Source organism: Scyliorhinus canicula, chromosome 17 (assembly GCF_902713615.1).
Source record: "Scyliorhinus canicula chromosome 17, sScyCan1.1, whole genome shotgun sequence".
In the NCBI taxonomy this organism is placed as follows: Eukaryota; Metazoa; Chordata; class Chondrichthyes; order Carcharhiniformes; family Scyliorhinidae; genus Scyliorhinus; species Scyliorhinus canicula.
In genome coordinates, this window is record NC_052162.1 from 25361275 (window position 1) to 25376601 (window position 15327).

Here is a 15327-nt window from a genome sequence, read left to right on the forward strand (position 1 = left end):
CGAGGCTTGGACTTAATGGCCTCTTCCAATCATTCACGTCAATATTCTTTTCAACCATTGCTGGAATGATTGAGTGAATTGCTCATTGAGTGGCAGCTACAATGCAAAGACTTCTTTCAAATTCAATAACTCTAAATTCTAAGCAGCCTTGTCCTTTGCTAAGGAGCACAAAATCTGACTCAGGGATGCAATGTTATCATACCCTGTGACAGGACTAATGGAACTTGGTGACAGCTACTCATTATCCCTAAACCAAAAGGTTTTTTTCTTCCTGCCTCGGTTAGGGAGATGGGAGCAAAGCAGCCCACCTAACGTTTTACTGTTTTTAATAATCTAAATAAATCAAAGACTGTTATATTCAATCGAATCAAAGATGCCTGCCAACATGGTGCAGGATTGGCAATGGATTTCTCACATTAAAGAAATGAAAGCTGCAGTTGGCAAAACAATGTACTATGCAAGAATTACCTGGGAAGATAATTTACAGTGCCCTAGATCCAGGTGAATCTGTGACAGCTTCTATCATGAAAATTTCAGCCAATATCAAGGTGACGTCTCCCTAATTCTGAAGTCCCCGATTGACAGCGCTACCTAGAAACTTCAAATTCCAGATGCTGTTGGCTGTCATTGCGATTTACTGCTTCATCCGAGAGATTTAGAAATCAAATCTTACGTAGAGAGCAGCTGCGTCCATTCTCCTGATGCACCGCAATCAGTGTTTTGCTTGTCATCGCGGAGGACACAGTGAGAGGAGCAATCAAAAGGTGTGAAACTTCAGGGGACTCTATTCTTCTCCGTGAGTTGAGAAAACAAAGGCGACATTTCCTGATACCAGTGTCAGAATTTCTCCTGATGGAGGAGGAAATTTTTTTTTTGCCAAATGGTATTTGCACATGGTTGCATTACAATAGGTCAGGGTAATGTAATTGTTTATTATCCAGAAATGAATGTGAAGGGTCGAGGTCACGAAGTGCAAGGCATCACCAAGGTTGAAAAGAGCAAAAAAGGATAAGATAACCTAGGAAATAGGAACTAGGCGGCACCGAGCTCGGGTGCTGGTAATAAGGGTATTGACAGGTGCTTCTGGACGAATGAATTATAATGAACCAAAAGGAATCTTTCTTCCATACTTATTTTGCAATCTTATATCTTATACAAGCCTGAGGAAGAAAGATCGAAAGAGGTACCAAACTACAGTTCAGAAAAAATACACGAGGGTGAGGCGCCTCTGCAATGAGTCTGAGAGAGTACAGGGAGGAGAAGAAAGAACTCTTACTTACTATTTGGAAATAGTAAGACAGGAAAGTTCAGAGGATCACCGAATGTTACAGTATTAGCTAAATTAAGAAAAATAAGGAAGGTTGCAACATGTAGCCAGTGGCTGGACACGACAGCAGGAGCACATTTTAGTGGATACGTTCGTTCCTGATTCTACAAAGGTGTTATGTGACTCCAGATAGGTGATGGGCTTTATGGACAAATAATTGATGGAAAATTAAGTGCTTAACTTACTGTAATGTAATCACTCGTAATTTGCGTGCATTTAGGTTCTATATATATGTTTTTATAATCTGATTATGTATGACTGGCAAAATCAGGTTGGCAGAGGATCCCAAGGAAAGGAATTTGTGGAATGTCGAAGAGATGGTTTTTTGGAGCAGCTTGTGACAGAGCCTACTAGGGAACATGCAATTCTGGATTTGGTGATGTGTAAATGAGGCCGACTTGATTAGGGAATTTGAGGTGAAGGAACCCTTAGGGAGCAGTGACCACAACATGATAGAATTTACCCTGCAGTTTGAGAGGGAGAAGCTGGAATCAGATGTAATGGTATTACAATTAAATAAGGGTAACTACAAAGACATTAGGGAGGAGCTGGCCAGAGTTGATTGGAAAAGGAGCCTAGCACTGAAGACAGTGGAACAGCAATGGCGGGAGTTTTGGGGTGTTATTCGACAGCCACAAAAGAAATTCATCCCAAAGAGAAGGAAACATGCTAAGGGGAGGACAAGGCATCCATGGTTGACGAGGGAAATCAAGGACAGCATAAAATAAGAGAAAAACCATTTAAAGTGGCAAGGATTAGTGGGGAGCCAGAGAATTGGGAAGCTTTTAAAACTGAGCAGAGGACAACTAAAAAAGCAATAAGGGAGAGAAGATGAAATATGAATGCAAGCGAGCTAGTAATATAGAGAAAGATAGGAAGAGTTCTTTTCAATATATAAAAGGTAAGAGAGAGGCAAAAATAGACATTGGACCACTGGAAAATGTGTCTGGAGAAGTAATAATAGGAAACAAAGAAATGGTAGAGGAACTGAATGGTTACTTTGCATCAGTCTTCATGGTGGAAGACACCAGTGGGATGCCAGAGCTCCAGGAGAATCAGGGGGCAGAGGTGAGTGCAGTGACCATCACTAAGGAAACGGTTCTGGGAAAACTGAAAGGTCTGAGGGTGGATAAATCACCTGGACTGGATGGACTACACCCCAGGGTTCTAAAAGAGATAGCTGAGGAGATTGTGGAGGCATTGGTGGTGATCTTTCAGGAATCACTGGAGGCAGGAAGGGTCCCAGAGGACTGGAAAGTGGCTAATGTAACACCGCTGTTTAAGAAGGAAGGGAGGCAGAAGATGGAAAATTATAGGCCGGTTAGCCTGACTTCAGTCATTGGTAAAAGTTTAGAGTCCATTATTAAAAATGAAATAGCGGAGTACTTGCAAGTGCATGATAAAATAGGACTGAGGCGAGGAGAGGTCATGTCTGACAAATCTGCTACAGTTCTTTGAGGAAGTAACAAGGAAGTTAGACAAAGGAGAACCAATAGACATGATTTATTTAGTTTTCCAGAAGGTCTTTGACAAGGTGCCGCATACGAGAGTGTTAAATAAGTTAAGAGCCCATGGTGTTAAGTGTAAGATCCTGGCATAGATAGAGGATTGGCTGACTGGCAGACGTCAGAGAGTGGGGAAAAAGGGGACAAAGATCTGTAGAGGGACAGATAGTCTTGAGGAAGCAGGCAGGCTGCAGAAGGATTGGACAGGCTAGGAGTGTGGGCAAAGAAGTGACAGATGGAATACAATGTGGAAAATTATGAGGTTATGCACTTTTGAAGGAGAAACGGAGGCATAGACTATTTTCTAAATGGGGAAATGCTTAGGAAATCAGAAGCACAAAGGGACTTGCGAGTCCTTTTTCACGATTCTCTTAAGGTTAACGTGCAGGTTCAGTCGGCAGTTAGGAAGGCAAATGCAATGTTAGCATTCATGTCGAGAGGGCTAAAATACAAGACCAGGGATGTACTTCTGAGGCTGTATAAGGCTCTGCTCAGACCTCATTTGGAGTAATGTGAGCAGTTTTGGGCCCCGTATCTAAGGAAGGATGTGCTGGCCTTGGAAAGGGTCCAGAGGAGGTTCACAAGAATGATCCCTGGAATGAACAGCTTGTCATATGAGGAGCGGTTGAGGACTCTGGGTCTGTACTCGTTGGAGTTTAGAAGGATGAGGGGGGATCTTATTGAAACTTACAGGATACTGTGAGGCCTGGATAGAGTGAACATGGAGAGGATGTTTCCACTTGTCGGAAAAACTAGAACCAGAGGACACCACCTCAGACTAAAGGGACGATCCTTTAAAACAGAGATGAGGAGGAATTTCTTCAGCCAGAGGGTGGCGTATCTGTGGAACTCTTTGCCACTGAAGGCTGTGGAGGCAAAATCACTGAGTGTCATTAAGACAGAGATAGATAGGTTCTTGATTAATAAGAGGATTAGGGGTTACGGGGAGAAGGCAGGAGAATGGGGATGAGAAGAATATCAGCCATGATTAAATGGCAGAGCAGACTCAATGGGCCGAGTGGCCTAATTCTGCTCCTATATCTTATGCTCTTATATGGACATCACTGGGAATGCCAGCATTTATTGCCCACTAGTAATCACCCTTGAGGAGATGTTGGTGAGCCAGCTTTTCGAGCTGCTGCAGTCCATGTGAAGTAGGTACCCCATCGTGCTACTAGGTCGCAAGTTCCAAAATTGTGGTCCACTGACAAGTGAAGGAATGACAATATATTTCTCAGTCAGGATGGTGTGTGACTTGGAGGGGAACTCGAAGGGAGCATGTGCCAAGAAACAAAATGGTACTTGCAAAACTGAGCAAGCACAGTCTTAACAGAAGGTTCTCAAAATGTGACAAACAGATGGTCAGATTGGTAGCAAATGGTGCGGAAGAGCAACACTCAGAACAATGAACTTGGCTAAAAATGTTGCTCCCTGAAACTAATCTGTACCATTAGATCAGATAAGGGAAATCCACTGTCTCAGGAAACAAGTACCAAACATATTTTCTGCAGTTGGTGGTGCCCCCATGTGCTAATTGCCCTCCTTCTTTTAGGCAGTCGGATTCAAAGGTTAGGAAGGTGCTGATGAAGAAGCCGTGGCGATTTGCTGCAGTGCATCTTGTCGATGGTACGTACTGTAGCCACTGTGTGCTGGAGGCGGAGGGAGTGAATGTTGAAGTTGCTGGCTGGAATGTTAATTAAGCGGGTTGTTTTATCCTACATGGTGTCAAGCGTCTTGAGTGTTATTGGAGTTGCACTCACTCAGACAAGTGGGGTGTATTCCATCACACTCCTGACTTGCACCTTGTAGATGGTGGAAAGACTTTGGAGAGATGAATTACATGTTGCAGAATACTCAGCACCAGACTTGCTCTTGTAACCAGGCTATTCATGTGGTGCTTGTTGCCATGGTATTTGTGTGGTATATTTGTGTCCAGTTAAGTTTTCGGTCGGTGGTTGATGCATCAGGTAGTGTTGTATGCACCAGCTGGAACGAAGGGAAGAATATGAGCAGGGAGTGAGTGAGGGGGCTTCTGTTAGTCACACGTTTACCTATGCCCTTGACCATCCAAAGAGGTATTGGCTTGAAACTCAAGAGAAGCTCAGTGAGTGAATGAATGCCTCAACTAAAAGAACCTTCTGTGTTGTCAACTGGTTCTGAGCCAAAGGTCCACGATGAACGAGCATCTTGAAAAGGTTTCCAAACCTCATTGGTGGGATGAGAGCACTGAATTGGATGAGCAGTAATGATCATAATGAATAGCGAAGCAGACTCGATGGCCCGAATGGCCCCCCTCCTGCCTCTATTTTCTATGCCTGTTTCTATTCTTTCCTGGAGGAATTTTCTGATTTATGTCTTGCTGATGGAAATTAGAACCCCTGCTTCCTTCTTATCAGTACCAGCGATTATTCCTAACGGACTGAAGTTCAATCAAAATAACATTTCAAGATTGATGCATTATCAATCCAATAATAATGGGAATTACAATCATGGACTTTGAGAAGCAAACATCTAAATGCCAAAGGCTTTAATTTTCATTATTATGATAGCAGTTTGATGTCAATGCTTCTTCATTAAAGTGCAAATCATATATTAATGCTCCTCTGTTTCTCCTTAGACCACCAGTAGCAAACTGTTTTATTTTTATTATTTCACGTTCTTTTAGGAAAAGCACCTTATAATCTGTGATGCTGACTACTTTCTCCAGCCATACATTGTGTCCATTAAACTAGATTTGGCATATTGACTGTGTTGCTCAAGCTTTTGTCAAAAAGAATCAAAGATAGCAAACGCTCTTTTATCGCATTTTTCAAGGGCTAAATCCATTTTAAAAATGGAGACTCTTGTTTTAAAAGTATCACTGAATCATCTGATAGCTGTAATTAATTCCTTACCATGTAGATTGACCCCGTTAAGTTGCGCCATACTGTGGTCCTGTCCATCCAAGTTCTTTTCCTCATTCATCCATCAATTTTCCGCATTGTTCTTTATCTCATGAATCACTTGTCCTGAGCCGCTCTGCAAGTACATTAAATATAGTCTATTTAAACTGTACAACCACTACACAACTGTAGCTGCAGACAAAACAAAAACAGCTCATCCAGAATTTTACTGCGTTGAACAATACAAGCTTATCTTTTGTCTTCACTGGGACACATATTTCACCATTAGTTCGCTTGCAACAATAGTTACGTGGATTGCGGGGAATGTTTTTATGAGTGATGTATTTATATATACACGGAGGGTAGATGGGGCACAAGGTTAATGTCTTCATTGTTCTACAAAACAATGGTGGCGTAATTACTATCATTCCATCTCTAGCAGACATGAAGTAACTCAGAATGCACTGATCTCTGAAATGAATGGGTTTATCGACATCATTGCTGCAGACATTTGGAAGATATCAGTGTCATCAGCAACTCAATCTCAGTAATCACGGAACAGGTGTTTTTTAAAAAATGATTAATATTTTTCAGTTCTTCTGATTTTTCATTCTTCTAGAAAGAAATGTTTTAACTGTCCATGCATTGATTTCAGCACCGCAAAGACACTTACGACACATTTTCCTTTATATGTCTGCATGTCGAAAGATAATGAGGATAATCCAGAGAATTTTACATTTTCGTTGAGATTTTCTTTGCTGCAGACTGACACGAGCCAGTATGTACACCATACTTTGATCAAGTAGTTATTATTCACAAGTGGAGCCACATGTAAGTGACAATTGGCTATTTGTACGCGAGGCATTTGAGCCAATACAATTCGATTTCCAGAATTTTGGAAAGAAAGACGGTAGAAAGACTTGCATTCCTCTGGCATCTTTTGTGACGTTCGAGTCGTGCTTTTCAAATTAATCTTTTCAAGAGTAGTCACTGTTGTAATGAAGGAAATGGAGCTGCCAACGTGTGCACGAGCAGCTCCCGCAAACAACAACACTGATAACAATTTGTGTGGAGTCTGCACATTCTCCCTGTGTCTGCGTGGGTTTCCTCCCACAGTCCAAAGATGTGCAGCTTAGGTGGATTGGCCATGCTAAATTGCCTCTTAGTGTCCAAAAATGTGTAGGTTAGGTGGGGTTATGAGGTTACAGAGAAAGGGCAGGGAAGTGAGCCTAGTTGGAGTGCTCTTTCAGAGGGTCGGTGCAGACTCAATGGGCCAAATGGCCTGCTTCTGCACTGTAGGAATTCTGTGTGATAGCATGCTTTTAGTCATGGTGATTGGGGGATAAATATTGGCAAAGATGACGAGCCTAGTCTGCTTCTAAAAATTATTTTATGTTCTCTTGAGAGTGCTGACAGGGCCTCAGTTTAATAAGAGCCCTGGCTGACTTTCCCTTTCTTTGAAGGCATTGCTGCCTTGTCTAGGCCCAGCCACCTCTGTACCAAATTTACAGCTTTCACTTGTATGATGAACTTCCTGGAAGATAGACCTTCGGGAGCACTCTGAGACCAGAAGATTGACCTCCTGAACATGAAGGTGGATCTCCAGGAACAATCTGAGGCTGGAAGTTGGACCGCTTCCAGGACCCCTTCCAGGACATCAAATCTGGAAAGTCCACCTGCAGCTACACCCCTGTGGTGCTCCAGGGTTGCAGGCTGCCTCCATCTCGAACTCCGGAGGCAGCCCCTGGCATCGGTCAGATGGATCCCAACATCTGCATGCCAAACACGTTCCAAACGTGTTACATGCTAGCGTGTTTTCTCGCCGCATTGCGGAGAACCTGGCGTGGAGTGCCGATCCATCCCATTAACCGGATGCAAAAGAGATTCAAGCTGGTCTCTGGCAGGTTATCCGAGCCGCCATACATAGATACATAGAACATACATTGCAGAAGGAGGCCATTCTGCCTATCGAGTCTGCACCGACCCACTTAAGCCCTCGCTTCCACCCTATCCCCATAACCCACTAACCCCATCTAACCTTTTTGGACACTAAGGGCAATTTAGCATGGCCAATCCACCTAACCTTGCACGTCTTTGGACTGTGGGAGGAAACTGGAGCACCCGGAGGAAACCCACGCAGACACGGGGAGAACGTGCAGACGCCGCACCGACAGTGACCCAGCGGGGGAATCGATCCTGGTGCTGTGAAGCCACAGTGCTAGCCACATATGCTACCTGTGCCCACCATGGCGAGCACCAGCAGGCGATCCCGCTGTAAAATCACACTGGCGTGGAACTGATTACTGGGCCTCCCGCCATCGAACACGTCGGTCAAGATCCCGCCCACTGTCTACTTATTGAGGCATCGGAGTTTTAAAACAAGCCAAAATACTGTTCTCACCAGGGAAGTAAAGCAACCATGCCAATTAAAGGGTTAACTTTCACCTGCCATCTGAACTGCTGATTTGGTGATTAAACTTTGTAATCACAATCTTTTCTAAAGGTAGATTAAGTTGACTTGTTTCAGATCCCAATTATCTGTCTTAATGTTAGTTACATGCTCTGCGCTCTTAAAAAATAGGTTGCTAGTGACCTGGGGGAAAGTTCAGCCCTGATCCACCTCACATTACATGGTAACACACATGCATTGTGCACATTGTGGGATTAGATGCACATCTGCCCACTGGCGAAAACAATATGAGACACTGACATAACCAGTTTCATCCAGCACCTGCCAGGTTGCATTAATGCACCAAAGCCACTTCCCAACAAGCAAACAGTACTGTTTATGAAGTAAAGCCTTTACTTTCTTTCCTCCCTTTGTGTGGGTATGATCCCTCTTTTGTCTCCCTCTTAAGTCAGCTAGATTACTCATGTATTACGTACTATCCATGGCCCAAGCCATTCTAATGCAAAGCCTTCCTTACCCATCTAAGGATAAAATCTTGAGTGAGGGTACACAAAGGGTTTTGACTTTAAATCGCTGTTGAACTCCATGGACAGGAGTTTCATGTCAATAAAACAGGGAACCAACAGGTAGTGTGGGAGAGATGCAGGTTTAAAATTAAACTTTGCTCTTAGGATGCAGGCGATTCTTTCATTACCCTTCTACCCTAGGTGCCCTGAGAAAATGGTGGAGGAACTTCTCTAGTTGCTGCACACCTTGTGAAAATGGTGCTCTCATAATAGCATGCAATTCTAGGGTGCTCTCCCAGGAATGATGGGAGAATGATGATCAGGGCTTGGGCTCAATTGGAAGTAGACTTGGAGGTGATGCTATTCCTCGGGATAATAACATTCGTATCCTTCTTGATGGTTGAAGCCAAAGGAGGGTGGATTTGCTGTCGAAGTAAGCTTGCTGTGTTGCTCAGTGCATTTCTCAATACTGTAACCACAGTGATGGAGAAGGTGAATGGAGTGCGATGAGAAGGTTCACAGAATCACGGAATTGTTATAGCACAGAAGGCTGTTTGGCCCGTCATATCTGCACTAGCTCTACAACGGAGCAATTTAGCCAGAACCACACCCCGTCTTCTTCCCGTTGCCCTGCACATTCCTCCTTTTCAGATAACAATCCAATGCCCCCTCGAATGCTTCGATTGAACCTGCTTCCACCACAGTGCATTCTGGATTCCGATCATTCACTGCCTGAAAAGATTTCTCCTCGTGTCTCCACCGCTTCTTTATCCAGGTTTTAACACTGTGCCTTCATGATCTCGATCCTTCCACCAATAAGAACAGCTTTTCCTCATTAACTCTGTTCAGACCCTCATGATTTTAAATACCGCTATCAAGTCTCCTCTCAACTTTCTCTTCTCCAGGTTTAACAGTCCCAACCTCCCTCTATTGGAAGGTTCCGATCTGGAACCATTCTCGTGAATCTTTCCTGCACTCTCTCTAATGTTTCCATATCTTTCCCAAGGTGTGATGCCTAGGACTGGATGAAACCCTCCAGTTGAGGCTCAAAAGGTCTTGTATACAAGTTTAAATACCTTCCTTATTTTTATACTTCATGTCTCTATTAATAAAGCCTAGGGTGCTGTGGGTTTTATTAACTGTTCTGTCAATCTGTCCTGCCATCTTCAATGACTTACTTTATTCTATCGTGGGATATGGGTGCCGCTGAGCAGGTCAGCATTTAGTGCCCATCCCTAACTGCCCTTGAACCATGTGGCTTGCTCGACCATTGCAGAGGGCAGTTAATGGTCAACCACATTGCTGTGGGTCTGGAGTCACATGTGGGGCCAGACCAGGTAAGGATGGCAGATTTCCTTCCCTAAAGTACCTTAGTGAACCAGATGGATTTTTACAACAACCAACGATAGTTTCATGGTCACCACTACAGAGACTAGGTTTCAATTCCAGAATTTTATTAATTGAATTTAAATTCCTATTGTTGAGCTGGCGCATAATACCCTACACCAGTTATTTTATTCTAATTTTTTTATTGTTTTGTTTTTTGTGCGTGTTCCCTTTTCTTCTATGTATATATATATATATTATTCTGTGTACATAACAGTAAATGTACTTTGTTCAAAAACCCAATAAAAAACATTTATTAAAAAAATTGAATTTAAATTCCATCAGCTGCCGTGGTGGGATTTGAACCCATATCTCCAGAGGATGAGCCTGAGCCTCTGGATTATTAGCTCAGTGGCATTACCAATATGCCACCATCATATGCACATGTACACCCAGGTGCTGCTGTTCCTGCACCCATTTTAGAATTGCACGCTTCATTTTCTATTGTCTCTCCATGTTCTTCCTATCAAAATGAAATATTTCACACATCTCTGTGTTAAATTTCATCTGCCACTTGTCCACTGATACCACCAATCAGCCTATGTCCCTTTGAAATTCTGCATTATCCAGCCCACAGTTCACAATACTTCCAAATTTTGTATGATCCACAAATTTAGAAATTGTGCCCTGTACAAGGTTCATCAGGGGAAGTGTTCTTCTCTGAACGGTATTAAGCTTCTCGAGTGTTGTTCTCCTATTTATAGCACTACGAAATACAAGCCTACCAGTTTATGTTTCAACCACAAATATCCCACTTTTTCTGGAGCATGCAATCTGCAGTAAACATTTGGAACTAACTGGTCATCTCAAATAACTTGGGATCGTTGGTTTGCTTGTCCGATGGCTTGGAGCGGATTTTAACTTTTTAAAAAACATGTAAAGAGGAATATCCAATCTGCCGTCTCTGTTCTCCCAAATCAGCCTCAAAAGGAATGTGTCTGCGCTCTTCTGCTTCGCAATCTGCATTGGTCAAAGTGTCGCCCATCTGAAAACTAACTGATCAATGCGTAATATCTGCTTTAAAAGCTCATCTTCAGTGACTTCAGAAGAAGCTAAAGAGTGACAGGATTGCCACTCCCATTGCTTAAAGTATAAAGGGTGTGTGGGTGTGCAACAGCGTAGAACTCAAGATAAGCTACTTGACAGGAAGATTGGTTGGTCTCATGCATCAGTCCAACAGCCTAATCCTTCAATTCCACACTGATGTAAATTCACAAGTATATCACCACTACTTAATTGCAGTATGTGAGAAATATTGAAGATATAATGTGTGCAGTGTTCAAGGGCAATGATGTTGAATAGTTTTATTACGCTGTAGAGCTAGGTGAGGTATTTTAGCATTAGGATGACACAAATGAGGCACTCTAATCATTATATGAACCTATTATAAAGTCAAGAGGTTTCTATAATTTAAAACATCTAATTCTTTTCATAGATACAGAAAATGCTGAAAACATGAACAATTTGATTAGCAACTGAACAGAAAATGGTAAGTTAACAATACAGGCAGGAATTGCATCAGAATCAGGAGTCTGCATAAGCAGCCCAGCTGGAATATTAGCCTCCACATCTCATTCAGGTGCTGACTAACCAAGATTCCTTTTAAGTGTATTTTACATTTATTTCAGGTTTCCAATAGTCACCCATCCAAGTAGGTAACGGGATCGGCAGACTATCCAATAACTTAAACATCCATTCCCTCTACTGTCTGCCTTCCGTAGCTGCTTCCACATGATGCACTGCAACAACTCATAAAGGGTTTCTTTGGTACGTCTCCCAAAGCTACAACCTCCACCACTGTCACCACCAAGCTCTCCTCTTGAGTGACAAATCACTCCAGCCTGTCCTTCATTATTGCTGGGTCAAACTCCCCGTTACTAGCATTGAGGAAGCACCTTCACCAAATGGACTGCAAGAAGGGCAAAAGTAGGGCAGCACGGTGGCGCAGTGGTTAGCAATGCTGCCTCACGGCGCCGAGGTCCCAGGTTCAATCCCGGCTCTGGGTCTCTGGACTCCTGATTCTGGGTCACACGTTTGTGTGCGTTTCGCCCCCCACAACCCAAAGATGTGCAGGGTAGGTGGATTGGCCACACTAAATTGCCCCGTCATTGGAAAAAATGAACTGGTTCTCTAAATTTATAAAATAAAGGGAAAACGTTCCCGCATCCTGACAATTAGCTTTTAAAAAATATAGAAGCTGCAAACCTGAACTCAAAGTAAAATTTTGCCAGGATCTTTGCCATCACCAGAGTGTCAGATCCAACCAGCACAAATTGGAATAAGTGGCTGTGATTTTTCATTATCAACTGGTTGCGTGTGAGACCTCACTGACGTATAAGGGACTCAACTTTTGCCTTCCATATAAAGGAAAATGATGGCAGCTAACTTTATCAAATAGGTCTGGAGTTGTGCCACTTCATATTACCGCTTTCCCAATGGCTCAGTGGCTTTGTTCAGTAATTAGCTGATTGCCCAGGGTTAGGTTCGATCTTCAGGTTAAGCTCAGGTAGCACTTCTCAGTTGGGTGAATGTACGTGATGCGCTATCAATTGTACTAAAGACTCGAATGGGTACAAGAGAGGTTTTATTACAGTTAGATGTTTATCCTCCGACTGCAGCTGGTAGAATGGCTGCTCAGGAGAACTCATACATATTTATACGGCTCCTTGAGGGCGGAGCTAGCCGGCAGGGGCTACCGGCGAACCTGTAATACAGGTACTGCTGTACATCCCCTAATACAAGCACACACACAATTACTCAGTGGATCACCACAGTACGAGCACTTAAATTGGCCTAGGGTTGTAGGAGCAGGAGAAGGCCTTTTTGGCCCTTCGAGCCCCCTCCGCCATTCATCACGATCATGGCTGATCATCCATGACCTTTGGTCCCATTCTCCCCACTCTTATTGGATATCTTCCTGGAATTCGTCACATGACTTCTTGCCTCCATCCTCTACGCCCAATCCTCCCTGCCATTGGTCAACCGGCATATCCACTCACACGATGCACCATCCATTGAAAAGTGAAAATCCTCTTGCTCACCCCAGTGATTGACAGTCAAGATTCATCTAAACAGCCTTTCTACCCCGCCTCCTCCTCCAGCATCACCAATATTTTTAGAAATAGTAAATAAAAATGTTTAAAGAAAATGGAAAATCAATTAGGAGTCCATGCGGAGGAATTGCTGAAGACAATTGTATAGGTGTAATAAACAATTTAAAAGCTTAATGGAATGTTAGTCTCTATCTTAAGAGGGTTGAACTTCAGATTGTGCTACTGTTGTAAGAAGTTCAGGTCAGACCACATCTGGATTAGTGCATTCAATTTTGAATGCTGGTCCTCAGGAAGGCCTTGATGGGATTGCAGCACAGATTTGCAGGGCAATATCAGGGCTAAAAGTGTTAAATTATGAGAACAGGTTTCGTAGACGAGGCTTGTAGTCCCTTGAGTTTAGAAGATTAAGCTGCGAAACTAATTAAAGTGTTTAAGATGATTAAAGAATTTGATAGGGCAGGGACAAGACATCATTTCCTCTGGTGGGGTTAGTTATCCAGAACAAGGGGACATTGTTTTAAGTTAAGAGCGTCAGGGGACATGGAAGAAACACTTTTAAATTGATTTGAGATGCAGCTCAGCCATGATCTAACTGAATTACAGAACAGGGGGCTGAATGGCCTCCCTGTTCCTATTTTGTTCCTTCTGCCATGGTGTCAAGTTCTTTGCCAAAAGTGCAAATTGACACAAATTGACTCCCAAATCTGTGCCCATCTTTCCTAGAACTCCATGTCTTAATTCCTCCAATCAGGTTTCTGCCCCTGTTAAGAGTACCAAAATAGCTCTTATAAAAAACGCTATATCATAAATCACAGTGACAAAGGTAAACTTTTCCTCCACGTCCTTCTCAACCTGTCTGCAGCATTTGACACAGGTGATCACACCACCCTCTTTCCCCCCTCTCTCAATGCTCACACCCGGGTCCATTCTCATCTATCTAACCATATCCAGATTATCACTTACAATGGTTTCTCTTCCTCCTATTGCTCCCATGCCTCTGGTGTCCCCCAAAGATCCATCATTGGCCGCCTCCTATTTTTAATCTGCATGTTGCTCTCAGCAGTATCATTTTGAAAGCACAGCATCAGTTTTCACAAGAACGCTGATGCTACCTACCTCTTCCTCCCCCCATCTCTCAATTCCTCCACTGTTGTTAAATGATCGGATTGCTTATGTGGCATAGATGAACAGAAATTACCTCCAATTAAATATTGGGAAGACCAAATCATTGTTTTCAGTCCCCAATCACTGTTGCCTTGCTGCCAGCCCATCCACTCTCCAACAGTCGGAGATTAAACCAGTCTGTTTGCAATCTTGGTCTCATATTTGACCCCAAGAGCGTGGTTTTCTCCGATATCGGCAAAGGCTGGTGTTGGGCAGGAAAAGTGGCGTGGAGCCTGCTGTCAGCATTGACAACTTCCCCCATGCCCCATATAATCCAGGATTTAGAGGGAAAACAATTGCAGTCGTGGGTTCCGTGATGTAGTGCTGGCGGGGAGACTCTTATTCTTCCACCCCAACCAACGACTCGATGATCCGGGTGTCATTTTTAAAGGCCGCTCCAGGAAACAACCTTCACCCAGGTACAACCCCCCGGCATCAAGCTTTCCTTATCCAGGCACTACTCTGGCACCCCCCCCCCCCCCCCCCACGGGTTTCCCTGGGAGTACCATTCACCAGGTGCACCCTTCTAAAACCAGTTGTGCTTCATGCCATTCTGATATCATGCCGCCGTGGAAGGATTTTGTTGATGTGGGTGGCACAACGGTTAGCACTGCTGCCTCACAGTGCTAGGGACCAGAGTTCAATTCCAGCCTTGGGTCACTGTCTGTGTGGTGTTTGTACGTTCTCCTCATGTCTGCGGGGATTTCCCGCAAGTGCTCCGGATTCCTCCCACAGTCCAAAGATGCGCAGGTTAGGTGGATTGGCCATGATAAATTGTCCCTTCGTGTCCAAAAAGGTTAAGTGGGGTTATTGGGTTATGGGGATAGGGCGGGGATAGGTAGCGTTGATGCAGACTCGATGGGCCGAATGGCATCCTTCCGCACTAAAGTGATTCTATGGTTCGAAATGGGGATACGATTCTGGCATATGGGCTCGATAATTATGTGTTAATCCATTTAAATTAAATTTTTGATGTTGAATGGTGGGAAATTCAACCCTAAGGCTGATGGGGGAGGGGGCCATCTTTTTGTTTATTCATTCTTGGGAAGTGAGCGTCGCAGGCTGGGCCAGAATTTGTTGCCCATGAACGGAGT

General features: G+C 43.6%; 1 protein-coding gene across 1 annotated transcript in view; it reads right to left on the reverse strand.

Annotated features, from left to right (window-relative positions):
* Positions 1 to 15327, reverse strand: part of nexmifb (neurite extension and migration factor b) — a 313433-nt gene that overhangs the window by 42742 nt on the left and 255364 nt on the right. Inside the window, exon 2 of the mRNA XM_038774952.1 lies at positions 5727 to 5850. The gene's annotated coding sequence lies outside the window, so the exon portion shown is untranslated. The remainder of the gene's footprint in view (positions 1 to 5726; positions 5851 to 15327) is intronic.